The following is a 19749-nucleotide window of genomic DNA, read 5'->3' on the forward strand; positions in this document are numbered from 1 at the left end:
AGTGCAAATTACAACAGCTCTGAAGATCACCTCACCCCTATCTGATTACCTAATATGACAAAAAGGGAAAATGATGGACATTGGAGGGGATTTGGGAAAACTGGAACACCTATGCACTGTTGGTGGAGTTATGAACTGATCCAACCATTCTGGAAAGCAGTTTGGAACTGTGCCCAAAAGGCAACCAAATTGTGCATATCCTTTTGTTCCAGCAATACTACTTCTATGTCTACATCACCCCAAAATATCAAATGTTAAAAATCGTTTTAACATATAATTTGGGGAAAATAAAATAAATTTTAAAAAGATACCATTTCTAGTTTGGCTAAGATTTTGGGAGAATTTACTAGCATTTCCATATATATGCATAGTTTATTTATAATCACCATACATATACTTCTGTGATTATATTTATATTAAACACACACACACACATATATGTGTATGTGTATATATATTTACCATAAATCTGCATGTGCATAGATAGGAATCACCATTACATACATATATAAATAAATATATATTGACTTATAATTGTTAGTCATAATGTGCTCATAGTTAACATACCTTTAAAAATATCTTCATACCTTGTTGAAAAGTACCCTCATCTTTAAATTAAAGTTTCCATTTGTTTACTGATCATCTTTTCCCATTTTTCTGTATCTGAATGCATGGCTCATTTACATCAAACAAGTTGCATATTATTTAGTAAGAAAATATATAGATGGTAAAAATTTTGATAATAGATGATTTTTAAAATCTATTTTCAGATGAAACATTGAAATGAATTTCAAACATAAGTGATGGTATTCTACTTCTGAATTTGCTATGCCTCCAATTATGTTCCTTAGGTAAGTTGTTTATAAAACAACTCAGTGAACACAAAGAAAATAAAAATATGCCAAAGTTTAGAACAAGGAAATTATGGACCCTAGTATATAGAGTGAAAATAATGTAGAGCAATGAGCATCTAATATAAGGAGTAAAAAGATAGAGCCTAAACATTTCTCATTTGATTCTGATGTTAAGAGAACATACACTTTAAAATGTTGCTGTGCTATTCTTATTGACATCAGGGGGAGTTTTATATGCTCATTCAAGGGTAGAATTTGGGTCATTAAGTATAAGTTAACAATGGACAAGGAATATACATACATATACATGTATACACATAGTGATTTCAAATACATATTCATCAGCAGCAATTCATCTAACTCCAATCACATCTCATTTTAAGCTCAGAGGCACTGGTAATTTTTGCCTTTATTATAAAGAAAGAACAATCACATTAGAGAGCCTTGTCATTCTCACAGTAATGACTTTAATATGACATTTGGGAAAGTGATTTTCTGTGTGTAGAATGACAATGTTGTTTGTACATTTAGAAAAAAAATAGAAGCTTAAAAAACATACAATGCAAGCAGCTTCTTTTTTTTCCCATCTAATTTGAATGTGAGTTAAATGTTAAATTATAGTAATTGTGAACTGTTTTTCCTGTTACTATGAAGTTGGTGATTATGTGATAAGCCATTTATTCTGGAGCCAGAATTCCCTCAAAATAAAATGATTTTCAAAACTGCTGTTATTGTAGAATATTCTAAGGAGCAGATATGTTGATATTTTTAGGAACAAAGTTCAGTAGTCCCCCATCAGATCAGAAACATTAAAATGTCTATAGCTGCAAAGACCTGACTGTAGGAAGGATAATCTTTGTTTCCAGCTTTTTAGCATGTTAGTAGCTTTCCTAGCTAGGCCTTGGCATTTGTGTGTTAGGGTTTTATTTGGTTTTGTTTTTAGGAGATCAAGGTTAAGTGACTTGCCCAGGGTTATATAGCTAGTAAGTGTCTGAGGGTAGATATGAACTCTCATCCCCTTGACTCCAGGGCCAGTATTTTATCTGTTGCTCTACCTAACTTCCCCTGTAGTTCACAGTATTGTAGCATAACAATTCATGTTTAAATTCTAGGCTTTAGGAGAAAGTATGATCAGTCAGTCCCCAAACCTCCCCTTCCTACCCTTTTCCCAAATAACTACATTTTATTGTCAAGCAGTTATGCTATCTAACTGGTTTGAGAAATGCCATTAAATTTTCAGTGTAAATATTTAATCACTACAATGGGGGGCTTGATTTATTGGGAGAAATTATTTTGTTATTATATTAACAATCAATTATTAAATTAGGATCAAGTTTTCATTTCCCTTATTTCCTCATTCAGGCCCCAGAACCACTAGGTTAGTCATCCAATCTCTAAAGGACACAGCTGATAGAGGAAATTACTCCAATCCTCGGGGTACATGCTCCTTGATCTTGGGCAGAATTTTACTTCTACCTCAGACACTTGACACTTGCTAGCTGTGTGACCTTGGGCAATTCACTTAACCCTCATTGCCCCACCAAAAAAGAAAAAAGAAAAGAAAAGGGAAAAAAATTACTTCTATTTAGATCTTGGGTAGAATTTTACTTCTATTTACTTCTATTTATTCTGGAAACAGAATCTAAGCTAAGTAAATTATTGCCCTTAGGGAATGTGACAATGTCCTCATAGCCCTCTAATTCCAGTATGGAGTGACCCAGCTCATGAATGACAAAACCAACTTGAGTGGTCTAGGGATAGATGGATTCTTATGTCCAAATTGCTGGAGGTGACTCATTCTCATGATCAAGCCACATTCTCAATGAGAGGAGCTGAAGGCTTTTAGCCAATCTTCTCATTTAAATGTCCACCAATTAGGGTTTATTTCTCCTTCCAGAGGCTTTCCTTTTCAAAAAATATTTAAAGCATTCAGTGTCTCCATTAGGTGCCTTTGGTTACTGAAATAAACAACTAATTATCAATGTATTAATTATTAGCCAACCTAAATAAAACAGTGATTCCCAATTATCTAGAAACTCTGTCTCAGGTTTTCCATTCATCGCATAGTTATTTATTCATACTTAAGAAAATGTTAAAAATGTAGATTAAAATTAAAAGTCTATGGGGATACATACATATCTCTATCTCTACTGCTTGAGCTCAGTAGGCATGAAGAAGAAGGCTCAGAGAGTGAAGTCATCACCAGACTGGAGACCTGATGACTAGAGACAAGTGTTATCAATAATAATAATAATGAGAATTTATAGCACTTTTAAGGATTGGAAAATGTTTTGCATCTATGATCTTATTTAAGTCTCTACAATACTCTGTCATCATAAAGTCTAAACTAATAGTCCTTCAGTGTGGAACTGTAGCCCAAATCTTTAAAAATAAACAATCACCTGTATTCTTTGTCTTAATAATTACAGATCAAAACCAGTCCATATTATTTACTCCACATTTCTAATCTGTGACATTAGTAAGAACAGCACCTTTATATCTAAATATATTTATTTGGAGAGGGGGAATAAATTCTTAGGAAATCCACATCTAGTAAAATACAAAGCACCGAGCCAAGTACACACAAGAGCATCATCAGGTTCTTCAGTGATATGACTGACTACACATATTTAATGAACAGGCTGTTTATTTTTCTTTGGCAAAGAAAGTATGCAAATCACACAAATATTTTGAGTCCCTAATAGATCTAATAAACTGTGGATCAGTGCACAGGTTTATTTAGTTCATTAAACTGGTGATCTTACTTTTGTATTTGCTTCTTGTGTAAAAATACACACATCTACCTTTCTGGATAACAGCTTTTGATTGCCTATGAAAAAAAATATTACCATGAAGTTAATGTTTTATAGCAAACACATAAACAAAGTTTCAGATCATCTAGAACACTGAAGACCAATAATTTTGACTTTGGGATGAAAAGAAAGAAAATATATTTAAGAAGATAAACATCTAACAATGATCCAAGAAAAGACTTATGATGGAAAATGCATATCCAGAAAAAAAAATAACTGTGGAATCTGAATGTAAATTGAACCATACTGTTTCCACTTTGTTTGTTTGTTTTTTGAGCTTTTCCCCTTTTTTCTGATTCTTCTTTCCCAACATGACTAATAAAGAAATGTGTTTAATGTGATTGTACATATATAACCTATGCTTTCAGTTTTGGGGAGGGGCATATAAGGGAAGGAGGTAGAAAAATTTGGAACTCAAAATCTTATCAAAAACAAAGGTTGATAACTATCTTCACATGTAACTAGAAAAAAAATAAAACATCTTTAAGATTAGGGGAAAAAAGGGGACCAAGGCCAAGATGGCAGAGAGAAGTCAGGAAGTTGCCTGAGCTCTTCCGTGTTTCCCTCAAAAACAACATTAAATAAAGCCTCTAAAAAGATTCTGGAACTACAGAACCTACAAAAAGGACAGAGGGACACAATCATCTTACTTGAGATAATTTAGAAGACTTCAGGAAAGATATGTCTCACTTGGGCAAAAGGGGAGGGCAGCTCAGCACAGCACAATTCAGCCCAGCTGAGAGAGGCATGATGTGGAGGGGGTCTGGGTAGGTCAGTAGGAGGCTCCAGGATGCAGCATAAATAAGTTGCTGAGGGCCCTTGGTCCTGCATCAGAAGGATAGTGGCACAACAGGTCATTTGTGAGACCTGCCTGGGTGGGAGCACAAACTGCCAGCTAGAGAACCACCCAAATGACAGGTGCAACCTAGCCAAGCCATCCTAGCACAGGGAACAAGCCCAGGGATGTGAGGAATCCAAAAGCCACAAAGGCCTCAGAACAGAAAGCCAGTGACCTGGCCCCTATCCCTGAGAACAAGAAGCTTACAACAGTGACCCCTGTGCCCCAGAGTCAGACCACAAATTTATGTTTAAAAATTGGCTATAATATGAGTAATAAACCAAAAAGGATCCTTACCATTGACAGCTTCTATTGTGAAAGGGAAGAACAAAACACAAACTCAGATGTGTTTATTAAAATGCCTACAAGTGAAGCCTCAAGTGGGAAGATAATCTTTTCTCAAGACCAAAAGGCCTTCTTAGAAGAGCTTAAGAAGGCTTTTAAAAACCAAATGAGAGAGGTAGAAGAAAAACTGGAAAAATAAATGAGTTACACTGGAAAAAGAAGCATAAAAACTGACTGAAGAAAACAATTCTCTAAAAAAATACAATTGGCCAAATGGGAGAAAAAAATGGCTAAATCAAAAAAAAGGTGTAAAAGCTTACTGATCGGGGCAGCTAGGTGGCACAGTGGATAGAGCACCAGCCCTGGAGTCAGGAGTACCTGAGTTCAAATCCGGCCTCAGACACTTAACACTTACTAGCTGTGTGACCCTGGGCAAGACACTTAACCCCAATTGCCTCACTTACAAAAAAAAAGTTAAAAAAAAAAAAAGCTTACTGAGGAAAATAATGCCTTAAAAATTAAAATTGGGAAGATGGAAGCTAATGACTCCATGATGCACCAGGAATCTGTCAAGCATAATGAAAAGACTGAAAAAAGTAGAAGAAAATGTGAAATATCTAACTGGAAAGACAACTGATCTGGAAAATGGATCCAGGAGAGATAATCTAAGAATTATTGTACTATCTGAAAGCCATGATCAAGATAAGATTCTAGACATCATATTCCAGGAAATTATCAGGAGAGCTGCACTGATATTGTGGAATCAGAGGATCAGAGTCATCATTGAAAGAATCCAATATGGGCAGCTAGGTTGTACAGTGGATAAAGCACCAGCCCTAGATTCAGGAGGACCTGAATTGAAATCAGGCCTCAGACATTTGACACTTACTTGCTTTGTGGCTCTGAGCAAGTCAATTAACCCTCAATGCCCTGGAAAAACAAAACAAAACCAAAAAAACTGGGGTATCTTTGTGGCACAGTGGATAGAGCACTTGCCCTGGATTCAAGAGGACCTGAGTTCAAATCCGACCTCAGACACTTGATACTTACTAACTGTGTGACACTGGGCAAGTCACTTAACCCCAATTGCCTCATACACACACACACACACACACACACACACACCCACCAATCACCTCCTAAAAGAGATCCCAAAAGGAAAATTCTAAGGAGTAGCAAAATTCCAGAATTATCAGGTGAAGAAGAAAATACTGAAAGCAGCCAGAAAGAAACAATTTAAATATCAAGGAGTCACATTCTGGATTGCACAGGACTTGGGCAGGATCAACATTAAAGGATTGTGGGTGCAGCTAGGTGGAGCAGTGGATAAAGCACCAGCCCTAGATTCAGGAGGACCTGGATTCAAATCTGGCCTCATACACTTGACACTTACTAGCTTTGTGACCCTGGGCAAGTCACTTAATCCTCATTGCCCCACAAGAAAAAAATAAAGGCTCACACAGTTTGGAATATGATATTCTGGAAGGCAAAGGAGCTTGGATTACAACCAATAATCAACTACCCAGCAAAACTGATCATTGTCTTTTGGAGGAAAAGATGGATATTCAATGAAGTAGGGGCCTTCCAAGGTTTCCTGAAAAGAAGACCAGAATTGTACAGAAAATCTGATCTTCAAATATAAGACTCAACAGAAGTATAAAGAAGTAAACAGAGAAAAAAATGATTATTCAATAAGGTTAAACTGTTTATATCCCTATGAGGGAGGCTATTATTTTTAACTCTTGAGATCTGTATCTCTACTGGGTTATTATTATTAAGTTGGCTTGGAGGTGATGATATAAAGAAACTTAAGGGGCAGAATAAAAGGAGAATAGGAGGAGAAGGAGGGGGAGGTGGAATGGGGTTAATTGTATCATATGAAGAGGCACAAAAACCCCTATAACAATAGAGGGAAAGAAGGGAGGGGTGAGCATTGTTTGAACATAACTATTGTCATATTTAGTTCAGGGAGGGAATAACATATACAACCTTTTGTATAAAGAAACAGCTTACTCTTAAAGGAAGTAAAATGGTAAGAGAATAGGGTAGTACTAATAGAAGGGAGGGCAGAAGTAAGAGAAGAAAGGGAGAGAAAAGGTAGGGTGGGTGATAAAGGGCAGGGCAGATTGAGGGAGGCAGTGGCCAGAAGCAAAACAATGGTGAGGAGGAATAGGGTGTGGTAAAAATTATTTGTTGTAAAAAATTATTGGAGTTTTAGCTGAATCATTTAGGAGGGGTCACACCTGGCCCACCCTGAAGTTACATATGCTACTCAGGTCAGAAGGAGAAACCTTTCCATAGGAAGTTTTTGAAGGACCTACCCTTTTGGGGGAGGAAGATTGAATGCTCCCTGAAGGGAGGCTGAAGCACGCACTTCCAGAATGCTCTCGTGCGCACCCACTGGCTCCTTGGTTTTCTTGGTGATGCGGAGAAACTAGCTGATATCCCAGGTGTGGTGAGTTTTAAAAACACTGCATTCCTTTGAATTAGCTTAATTGGAAATGATCTGGAGATTGCATAGACTTAGTTTAGAGTTAAGAGAATTTATCTGTATTTCTTTTTCCCTATTTCCTTATTTTTGATTTTTATTAATTTCACCTTTGTAGTTTAATTAATTTCCAAGTAACAAAATCTGATCCTTTTGTGGAAAAGAAGCTGTAAGGCTCCTTTCTTATTGGCCTAGGAGAAATATTTAAAAGGGCAGTTCAGAGGGGAGGGAGCTTTAACCCAGAGGTCCCTCATTATTTCTGGGACCCTAATATTTTGGCGAGTCACCCAATTAATGCTTCACATATTAAATATCAGCCCCTACAAGGGTGAAAGAAGACAAAAAAAGAGTACAAACAAAGAGGAAAAGAAGATGAAGGGAAATAAACAGTAATCTTAACTATGAATCTCAGATCAAAATGCAATAAAAATTACATGTAGTAAAGAGCCAGGGAAGGGTAGATTGAAAATTATTTGGAAACTAAATAATCTAATCCTAAATAATGAGTGGGTCAAACAACAAATCAGAGGAATAATCAATAACTTAATTGAAGAGAATGACAATAATGAGACAACATACCAAAACCTATGGGATGAAGCCAAAGCAGTGGTATGGGGAAATTTTATATCTCTAATGGCTTATATGAATAAAATAGAGAAAGAGGAGAACACTGAATTGGGCATACATCTAAAAAAGCCAGAAAAAGAACAAATTAAAAATCTCCAGTTAAATACTAAATTAGAAATACTAAAAACAATAGGAGAAATTAATAAAATTGAAAGTAAGAAAATGATAGACTTAATCAATAAAATTAAGAGTTGGTTTTATGAAAAAATCAATAAAATAGTTAAACTTTTGGTTAATTTGATTTAAAAAAGAAAGAAGAAAACCAAATTATAAGTATTAAAACTGAAAAGGGTGAATTCACTAACAATGAAATGGAAATTAAAGCAATAATCAGGAAATAGTTTGCCCAACTGAATGCCAATACATTTGACAATCTAAATGAAATGAATGAACATTTACAAAAATGCAAATTGCACAAGTTAACTGAAGAGGAAATAAAATCCTTAAACAAGTTCTTTTTAGAAAAAGAAATTAAACAAGCCATCAATGACCTCCCTAAGAAAAAATCTCCAGGTCCAGATAGGTTTACAAGTGAATTCTAACAAATGCTTAAAGAACAATTAATTGCAATACTATACAAACTACTTGGAAAAATAGGTGAAGGAGTTCTGCCAAATTCCTTTTATGACACCAATATGGTGTTGATACCTCAACCAGGTAAAGCCAACCAGAGAATGAAAATTACAGACCAATTTCCCTAATGAATATCGATGCAAAAATCTTAAATAAAATATTAGCAAGGAGATTACAGCAAATCATCACCAGGATAATACATTATGACCAGGTGAGATTTATACCAGGAATGCAGGGCTGGTTCAACATTAGGAAAACTATCAACATAATCAACCACATCAATAACAAAATTAACCAAAATCGTATGATTATCTCAATAGATGTAGAGAAACCTTTTGAACAATACAACACTCATTCCTATTAAAAATACTAAAGAGTATAGGAATACATGGAGCTTTCCTTGAAATAATAAGCAGTAACTATCTAAAACCATTAGCAAACTTTATATGTAATATATTCTGATTCCTTTAGTTTGAATAGGAAAGGAAGAAACAAAACTTTTACTCTGTGCACATGATATGATGGTATACTTTGAAAATCCTAAAGAATCAACTAAAAAACTACTTGAAACAATGAACAACTTTAGCAAAGTAGGAGAATATAAAATAAACATATATAAATCATCAGCATTTCTATACATGACCAACAAAGCTCAGCAGCAAAAGATAAAAACAGAAATTCCATGTAAAGTGAGTATAGATAATATAAAATACATGGGAGTCTATCTGCCAAGATAAACCTAGGACCTCTGTGAAAACAATTACAAAACACTTCTCACACAAATAAAATCAGATCTAAATAATTGGGAAATATTAATTCCTCATGGATAGGCCAAGCAAATATATATAAAAAAATTATAATTCCACCTCAATTAAATTACTTACTCAGCGCCATACCAATCAGACTATCTAAAAATTATTTCATCAAGTTAGAAAAAAAGGCAAAATGAATTATATCCTCATAAATTTCCTTTAAAGAGTATAAAGTGAGGTTATAAGTAATCATAAGTTTTTCAATTAAATGAGAAAATAACATTCATATTATATTGTATAATGAGCATGGTAAATATATAGATATGTTTATGTAATTATATATCTGTATCTATTGTGCTGTAACAAAAGATGAGCAGGAGGACTTCAGAGAAATCTAGAAGGACTCTTATGAACTGATGCTGATTGAGAGGAGCAGAATCAGGAGAACACTGTATACAGAAACAGCAACATTGTTTGATGAACAATGGTGATAGACTTGGCTCTTCTCAGCAGTGCAATTCTCCGAACCAATTTCAAAGAACTCATGATAGAAAATGTTCTCAACATCCAGAAAAAAGAACTGTGGATTATGAATGCAGATTGAACTATACTGTTTCTATTTTGGGGCTGTTTTTTCCCTTCTTTTTTGAGGTTTTTCCCTTGTGCTCTGATTCTTTTTTCACAATATGAATAATGCAGAAATATATTTAATGTGATTGTACATATGTAACCTATATTAGATTGCTTTCTGTCTTGTGAAGGAGGGAGGGAAGGTAGGGGGGACAATTTGGAAGAAAAAATCCTATGAAAACAAATGTTGAAAACTGTCCTTACATGTAACTGGAAAATAATAAAATACTTAATTATTTATTATAAAAAATAAAGAAGGCTCAGAAGCAAAAAAAAATAGTATATTCTCAGCAATTTGATATATCTTTATGACTGCACATTATAAGAACATAGGAGCATAAATAAAGAGCCATGAGGAACCTCAGAAGTCATTTAATTCAAATTCTCATTTTACAAATGAGGAACCTGATGCAAAGGGAGATAAAAATTAACTGCAGAAAGTCACAAAGGTGGTTAGAATCAAAGATGAAATCAATTGTATATTTTGCTTTAATTTATGAAAGTCACTTTATGTGAGAGTGAAGAAATATTTACAATAATTTTAACCTCCTACATTGTTATACTATTTTAAAGAGACTTCTTCAAGAAAGAGCTGAATTCTTCTGGCTTAAAATTCTCTAGAAAATGTATTTCGTACTTTTTTAAAAAATTTAGCAATGATTTTTAAATTTTTTTAATAGCATAGTATAACATTTTATATACACTGGAAAACCAAAAAATTCATATGACTTTCTTAGAGATATCTTTATTGCAGTGGTCTGGAATTGAACCTGTATTGCCATATACAATGAAATCAAGGATCCCTCAAATAAATTAAATAGCAGCTGTATTAGAAATATGTATCTAATCTTTGGGGAAAAATTAACAGCATCACTATTATAGTAGACAATTTATCTTAAACCATACATGAACAATATGGAAATATGTTTAGCATGATTTCACATGTATAACCTATATGATTTGTCTGCTATCTTCCTATATGATTTGTCTGCTATCTTTCAGGGGAGGGAGAAAAATTTGGAACTCAATCTCAAAATCTTACCTAATACTTTTGCCCACAAAATACATATGTACAAATGCATGCAAAAAACTTCCAAGAATAATGAATTACAAATCCATGACAAAAAATTCAATTTTGCAAGTCAGCAAATATGAAAATTTTATTTTTGGAATGTGTGGATGGATATCCTCAGTTTGCCCCAAAATGCAGGAAGCCCCTAAAAATGTAGCACAAGCACTTTTGCACGCTGGTTTCAGTAGCCTAGTTTGTGCAGAGATGTTTCTACTTGATAGAAGGACTCTTCATTTAGTCAAGTTTTTGACAGCCTGCAGCTCTTCAACAGGTTCCCACTTTTGCTTAATTGTGACAAGCTTTTGAGGCTAGGAAGGATTCACATTATTCCATGGTTCTGGATTGTTACATCTGTCAACAATCACATCAAATTTCAAAAGGAAATACACGGACATCTAGACTGCTCCACATCCAGCAATACCCATAGATGTAAGCAAAGGAATAAGTTCTTTCTTTTTCCTCATGAGTTTTAAGACCTCCAAGATAACCATGATTTCGACTTTGGGGGTGGCAGGCAGTCTTTCACCAGCAGAGAGGACTAGGAGAAAGTAGGGGCGACTCATGCTGAAGTTGAGAAAAGTACTTTGTACTTTTAAAAGCACTCCAAGGAAAGAAAGAATGAAGCATAAGCAAAATTTAAGTTCTGAAGCCTTCCTTCCTTTCATTCCAAGAAACAAGAAATTTTCTAATGTACTTTTCAAATAAAAAATGGCTTGTTCTCAGCAAGGCTAAAGACACAGTTCATTACAAAAGTTAAATGTTCAAAAAAAAGTTAAAAAGGAAAGTTTAAACAAAGCTCAGAAAAACCCTGCTAACCTTCAAAGCCTTCCAAAGTGATGGTTGTTCACTGATACTTGGGAAGGAACCTTTGTGCAGTAGCTTTTTAAAGATATTGTGTTTAACTTCATCATTTCAGGTAGTTCCAACTATGAACTATATATGCCTAGAAGGGAAAAATGAAGAATGTACAAAATACAATGAATCTCTGAAATGTTTGATTCAGTTCAGTCCCATAGATTTTCTTATACTTCTATTCACTGTTAAAGAATCAAATCAAATTACAGTGACACCATTACTAATTTGATCCAAGAAGCTTTTCTCACTATCAAGAGAACAGTATTAGGCAGTTAGAATCATAATACCTGTTATTTTTTCTACTTCCAACTTTACAGCTTTTATGATCTTTGGAAATTGAAACACACTTTCTCAAAGAACCCACAGAACAACTTATCTTCTCTATATACTTCCCTAGATTTCTCAACTATTCAACTTTTTATAGATATTAACAATCTAGTGTATATCTTAAACTCAATATGACCAAAACAGATTTTAATATTTTTTTTAAGTGAGGCAATTGGGGTTAAGTGACTTGCCCAGGGTCACACAGCTAGTAAGTGTTAAGTGTCTGAGGTCAGATTTGAACTCAGGTACTCCTGACTCCAGGGCTGGTGCTCTATCCACTGCGCCACCTAGCTGCCGCTCAGATTTTAATATTTCACCACTGAAACACCCCCGCCCCAACCCCTTATATTCACTATTGCTGTAGAGGGCTCCTCTTTCCTTCTAGTTTCTCAGGCTGCAACCCAGGAAGTGAGGCCTACTGATTTCACCATTTCTAACACAGGCAGCATTTTAGTGCTGCCCTTATCACCTCCTGCTTTGATTATTGCAATAGCCTGCTAATAGGTCTGTCTGCCTCAGTCTCTCCCCATTTCAATTTAGTCTCCATTCAGCTATAGTTGTTCAATCATGTCTGACTCTTTGTGACCCCGTGGATGATAGAACATCAAGCCTTTCTATCCTCCACTATCTCTCCAAATCTGTCCATGCTCATATCCTTTGTTTCTATGACACTATTTATCAGTCTCATACTCTGCCATCCCCATTTCCTCTTGCCTTCTATTCTTCCCAATGTCAGGGTCTTTTTCAATGAGTCTTTTCTTCTCATTATGTGGCCAAAGCATTTAAGCTTCAGTTTTTGTATCTGACCTTCCAATGAATTCCCTGAATTAAGCTCTTTAAGTACTAATTTGATAACCTTGCTGCCAAAGGGACTCTCAAAAGTCTTCTCCATTACCACAATTCAAAAGTATTGATTTTGCAGTGCTCAGCTCTCTTCTCCAATTCTCATAGCCGTATGTTGCTCCTGGACAAAACAGCTTTGATTGTACAAACCTTTGAAGGCAAGGTGATGTCTTTGTTGTACAGATTTGCCATAGCTTTCCTGTCAAGGAGCAAGTGTCTTTTAATTATATGGCTGTAGTTGCTGTCTGCAGTGATCTTTGAGCCAATGATATATAATCTGACACAGCTTCCATTTCTTCTCCATCAATTGTTCCAAAAAGTGATGGAACCAGTTCTGAAGATCTTCCTTCTTTCCTTCCTTCCTTCCTTCTGTGGAAATTTATTTTGATTTGGGGACCCCACCTTTAGGTTGAGATTAGAAAGCCTTAGGCCCTCAGGGTCTCTCCCCCTCCTCCTCAGCTTCAGCTGATCGAAAAAGCACCGTGGGCTATACAAGATGCCAGGTCAGACAGCTGGGGGGAAAAAAAAAGCCCCCAGCTCCCTCTGACCTGAGCGGAGCTATCTGAAGGATCCCGGATGGCCTGTGCTGAGGCATGAGGCTCGAGAGCACACCCCCCACCACCACCACCAGCTGCAGCTCTGGCTGGTGGATTAGCTTGGTCTGTGGGGGCGAAGGAAGCCCTGAGATTTGATTGGAGAGAAGAAAAGGTATATATAGACCTGGGAGGCTGACTAGAGGGGGATGGACTAAAAAAAGAAGGAGCGAGGACGGACTAGATAGAGAGACAAGATTAAGGAGTGGGGCTGACTAGAGGAGGACGGACTAGAAGGCTGACTAGAGGGGAGCACGGACAAGGATGGAGGAGAGTTCGGTTCGGAACAGGAGAGATGGGGCTGACAAGGTTACAGGCCTTAATACAAACCAGGGAAAGTGTAACGTGACCTGAGGCTGGAAGCAGCTAAGGCCCTTATTGTAGTCAAGAAGTTCTTCGAGGCACTGCAGGTCGGAAAGAGACGGCAGGAAAACAGTCAGGTTGTACTTTATTTCCCTGTATTCCTAATTTTCAACAGTATCTCATAAATAAACTCTGCTTTGATTATTTGGTTAAGAGGCTTCTTAATCTTTAGTCTATCAGTTTGGGAGCAGTGTGGTGGAACTTTACAAACGGCCCATATTAAATTAAATGCAGTCAGATAGCCAAATAGTCAAAAGTCTACAGATTAGTCCTCCAGTCAGATTAGCCCCCCAAGTTAGGCTAGTCAATTTAAAAATATTCTAACCCTCCCTCCCTCCCTTCCTCCCTTCCTCCCTCCCTTCCTTCCTTCCTTCCTCCCTCCTCCCTTCCTTCCTTCCTTCCTTCCTTCCTTCCTTCCTTCCTTCCTTCCTTCCTTCCTTCCTTCCTTCCTTCCTTCCTTCCTTCCTTCCTTCCTTCCTTCCTTCCTTCCTTCCTTCCTTCCTTCCTTCCTTCCTTCCTTCCTTCCTTCCTTCCTTCCTTCCTTCCTTCCTTCCTTCCTTCCTTCCTTCCTTCCTTCCTTCCTCTTCAAGCCAGCTTTTACACTATCGATTCAGTTACTAAAGTGATTTTCCTAAAAAGCAGATCTAATCATGTCACACACACCCCTAACTCAATATAATCCAGTGGCTTTCAGTTGCCTGTAGGAGAAAATACAAATGATCTTACAGTCAATTAAGCCCCTCCTTTCTTTCCAGTCTTCTTACATCTTACTCTCCCCACATGTATTCTTCAATACTGTGACAATGACTTTCTGGCCCTTCTATAAACAAAACATTTCATCTATTAGCTCTCAGCATTTTCTCTGGCTGTCCCACCATGCCTGCAACATTCTTCCTTTTCTTGGAATAGAAGAATCTTATTTTTAATCTGATGGAAACTTCTCCTCTTTAGAACTGAAGATTTTGACTTGCTCAAGCTCCATAGCCCTTACTTAAACACAGTGCTTGACACATAGCAGGCATTTTATAAATGCTTGTTGATTTGATTTACACAACTGGGACAAAAAGTCAAAGAGTCATATCTCAAATCTTTATATTATAATAAAAAAAAAATTCAATGTTCTAACCATTAGGCCACATGGGTTTTTTAGAAGCTAAAAAAAATGTTAATTTTTGAAAATTAAGCTTGTAAAAATCTGAAGTTGTTCAAACACTAATGTATTGACCAAAGGAACTAAGCTTTGCTTCAAATGGATACTCATAATATAGCAAGAAATAGGATAGACTGGTAGGGGAAAATGACCTTGCCTCCTTATTTTATTGTTTAGTCTAATTATTTTTTTCATGTTTAATCCAAAGGGATCTTGGAAATAAATGACACTAAATTGTACAGTTATCTTCAACAGAGGGCTTTTATCTCTAAAACAAAGAGATAGGAAAAAAAAAAAAGGTTTAACATTAGCCTGAAGATGCTATCTTCTGTTAGCTGAGTGTAGTGTGGTGTCTATGACTAAAGAATTGTAAGCATATACTAATCTAAGTCTAGCTACTATATTATAGCTGAGGTGGTCAACTAATGGTCTTAAAAATGAGGTCAGGGCAGCCAGGTGGCATAGTGGATAAAGCACTGGCCCTGGATTCAGGAGGACCTAACGTCAAATCCAGCTTCATACACTTAACACTAACTAGCTGTGTGAACCTGAGCAAGTCACTTCACTTGCTCAAACAAAACAAACCCTAAACAATGAGGTCAAACAAAGAGGACACTAGTAACAAGGGACAAAACTTAGCAGAGACTGTATTCCAAGCAGCTACCAAATAGCAGGAGAATAGGAAAATAATGCTCAGCAGATACTTCATTCACAAAAGTAACTAAATAGAACACTTTAGTGAGACTAAATCTCCATCTTTCAACATAAAACAAGAGGAAACTAGCAAAGCAACATATTTAGTGGAATGCTAGAAATAGCAGAGAAATAGTCCAGTATGAGTAGCATAATAACATCACCTAGAGGCACTGATGTTCCTTCAGTGTAGGAGTTATGAACTGTTCTATTCATGTATGACTTGAGTATACATGCTACAAATATGATTTCTATTTCACATACTTTTCCCACTGAGGAATCATACATTGGTAAGAAAGCCTAAGTAGGGGCAGCTAGGTGGCACAGTGGATAGAGCACCGTCCCTGGATTCAGGAGTACCCGAGTTCAAATCTGGCCTCAGACACTTAACACTAGCTGTATGACCCTGGACAAGTAACTTAACCCCAATTGCCCTGTAAAAAACAAAACAAAACAAAAAACAAAACAAAAAAAGAAAGCCTAAGTATCCACATTCCTGGATTATTGCAATAGTCATTTGTTTAGTCTCCCTCTCCATTCCATCCTCTATTCAGCTGACAAATTGATCTTCCTAAAGCATGAGTCTGACTTCATTCCATCATGCCGTTCACTAAATAAATGCCAGTGACTCTTTAACATCTCCAAGATCAAATATAAAATAATTTTATGAACTTTTAATACCCTTTAAAAACCTATTTCCCTTCTATCTCTTATCTTATACTCAGTCCCACATATATTATGGCACAATAACACTAGATGAACATGTCCAAAATAATTCATTTTTATCAGATAAGTATTCTTAGACACTGGATCTAACTAGAAAAGGGAGCACCTCACCTATCCTAATTTGCTTCAATTTTTCATGAACATGGTTTCTGGTTTTGAATGTGTTAAAGAGTCACTGGTTGTTTTGTTGTGGTCCTTCATTCTCAAAGAAAAAAATAACACCAGTATATTCTCAAGTTACACCATGTCCACCTGGATGTTCAGACCAATACAATCTTAGGTTGGGCACAGATATTCCATGTGAATATTTGGGGTAGATTTTCTAAATTTGTGCATCTCATGTTTCTTTTCAACTACTTCAATTCTAATTTTCTCACAGAGCACTGCATCTTCCTTGATGAGATTATGCCATGCTAGACAGTTCTGTGCCAGTGTCTCCCATGTCGATCAGTTCCAAAGTTCTTCAGAGAGACCTTGAGAGTGTCCTTATATTAGTTCTTTTGACTACCATTATTTGCCTTATCTGAGTTATCATAAAATTGTCTTTTAAGAAAGCATATGTTTGGCATTCAAAAAATGCTACCAGGTCATTGGAGTTGTGCACTCTGTGGTAGAGTTTGAATGCTTTTCAGTTTAGTTTGAGAAAGGATCTCAGTGTCCAGCACCTTATCCTTCCAGGTGACTTTGGAATCTTTCTAAGACAATTCAAATGGAAGTAATTCAGTTTCCTGCCATGGTGTTGGTATATTGTCTAGGTTTCATAGGCATAAAGCAATAAGATCAGCATAACAGCTCTATAGAGCTTCAGTGTGGTAGTTGGTCTCCTAAACACTGAGCTACCTCTGGCAATGTCTGTGTCAACTTCCATCTCAATGAAAAGTATAATGCCAAGATAAGTAAATTTATCCACAGTTATTAAAACATCTCCTATTATAACTGAAGGTGCCATGTATGGATAGTGTAGGGCTGGCTGGTGGAGAACCTGTATTTTTGTTGTTGTTGTTGTTGTTGTTAAGCCCAAATTAGCCCAAGAAGTAGAATACAAGGGAAAAACCTCAGAAAAGAAGGAAAAAATAGTCCAAAAATAGAAACAGTATAGTTCAATCTGCATTCATAATTCATGGTTCTTTTTCATGGATGTGGAGAACATTTTCTATCATGAGTTCTTTGAGACTGTTTTGGATCATTGCACTTCTTTTTTTTTTTTTTTTTTTTTGCTGGGCAATGGGGGTTAAGTGACTTGCCCAGGGTCACACAACTAGTAAGTGTTAGTTGTCTGAGGCCGGATTTGAACTCAGGTACTCCTGAATCCAGGGCCAGTGCTTTATCCACTGTGCCACCTAGCTGCCCCGGATCATTGCACTTCTAAGAAGAGCCAAGTCTATCACCTTTGTTCATTCTACAATGTTGCTGTTACTGTGTACAATGTTCTCCTGGTTCTGCTTCTCTCAGTCAACATCAGTTCATGCAAGTACTTCCAGGTTTCTCTGAAATCATCCTGCTCATCCTTGCTTGTAGCACAATAGTATTCCATTACATTCATATACCACAACTTGTTTAGCCATTCCCCTATTGATGGGCATTCCCTCAATTTCCAATTCTTTGCCACCACAAAGAGAGCTGCTATAAATACTTTTGTACCTGTGGGTCCTTTTCCCTTTTCTATGGTCTCTTTGGAATGCAGACCTGGCACTGGTACCACTGGGTCAAAGGGTAGGAACAGCCCCATAGCCCTTTGGACATAGTTCCAAATTGCTATTCAGGGGTGCAGAGCCAAGATGGTGGAAGAGAGGCTGTGACTCCCACAAGCTCCCAATAAACTGTTCCACTCACTCCCAAATAATGCCATAAAACAAAACAAAATAAAACAAAGAAACAAAAAAACAAAGCAGCCTAACTCATATAAGAACTGAGTGAGACTCTTTTCCAGCCAAAAAAATGGCAATTGAGATCACCTGCTGATCAGGCTGAAAGAGGAGCTAAGGTGAGAAGCCAGACCCACCCAGGAACAGATGCCTTTGAGTCTTCAGTGCCAGCAGCCTCTTCTGAGGCTTGGCTCATGGACCGGTGAGAGGGTTCAGAGGTTGGCCCAGGGCTGTAGTCTTTGCTGGAGTTGGGGTGAATTGCTCTGGTTCTGAACTAGTGGGCCGAATCAAGTGGAGGTGGCACAGTGGGAGAGGGGCACAGGCACACCAAGTTTCTGACCATAAAGAATCAGATTTCGATCAGACATCTACTTCTTGATTGAGATGAGTTGTCAAAGAAAACAGCAGAAGATAGCTTCTTTGGGGGAAAGATAGACCAGAATAAACCCTCAGAAGAAGATAATAACAAAGTCTAGCTTCAACATCCAAAGCTTCTAAGAAAAATATGAATAGGTCTCAGACCTTGGAAGCACTCAAAGGGGATTTTGAAGAGAAAGTAGGAGAGATACAAGGAGGATTTAGGGAGAGGGAGGAAAGAATGGAAAGAGAAATGAGAGCAATGTAGGATTGTCATGAGAAAAAAGTTAACAGCTTGATAAGTCAAACAAGAAAAGTGATAGAAAAACTCACTGAAGAAAATAATTGCCTAAGAATTAGGACTGAACAAATGGAAACTAGTGACTTTATAAGAAACCAAGACACAGTAAAGCAAATCCAATCGAATGAAAAATAGAGGGCAATATGAAATATCATCTTGGATAAACACCTGACCTGGAAAATAGATCCAGGAGAGATAATTTGAAAATCATTGGTCTACCTGAAAATCATGACAACAATAAGAGCCTAGACATAATCTTCCAAGAAACTGTAAGGGAAAATAGCCCTGATATTTTAGAAGCAGAGGGCAAAATAGAAATTGAAAGAATCCACCAATCATCTACAGAAAGAGATTCCAAAAGGAAAACTTCCAGGAATATTATAGTCAAATTCCAGATATCCTAGGTCAAGGAGAAAATATTACAAGCACCTAGAAACAAGGAATTCAAATACTGTGGAGCCACAGTCAACATAACACAGGATTTACGAGCTTCTACATTAAAGGACCAGAGGGCATGGAATATGATATTTCAGACAGCAAAGGAACTGGGACTACAACCTGAAATAATTTACGCAGAAACATTTAGTATAATCTTTCAGGGTAAAAATTGGACTTCATTGAAAAAGAGGACTTTTAGGCATTTGTGATGAAAAGACCTGAACTGAATAGAAAATTTGACTTTCAAATACAAGGCCCTAGAGAAGCATAAAAAGAGGTAAACAAGAAAAAGAAATCATGAGGGAC

Source organism: Dromiciops gliroides, chromosome 4, assembly GCF_019393635.1.
Source record: "Dromiciops gliroides isolate mDroGli1 chromosome 4, mDroGli1.pri, whole genome shotgun sequence".
NCBI classification, from domain to species: Eukaryota; Metazoa; Chordata; class Mammalia; order Microbiotheria; family Microbiotheriidae; genus Dromiciops; species Dromiciops gliroides.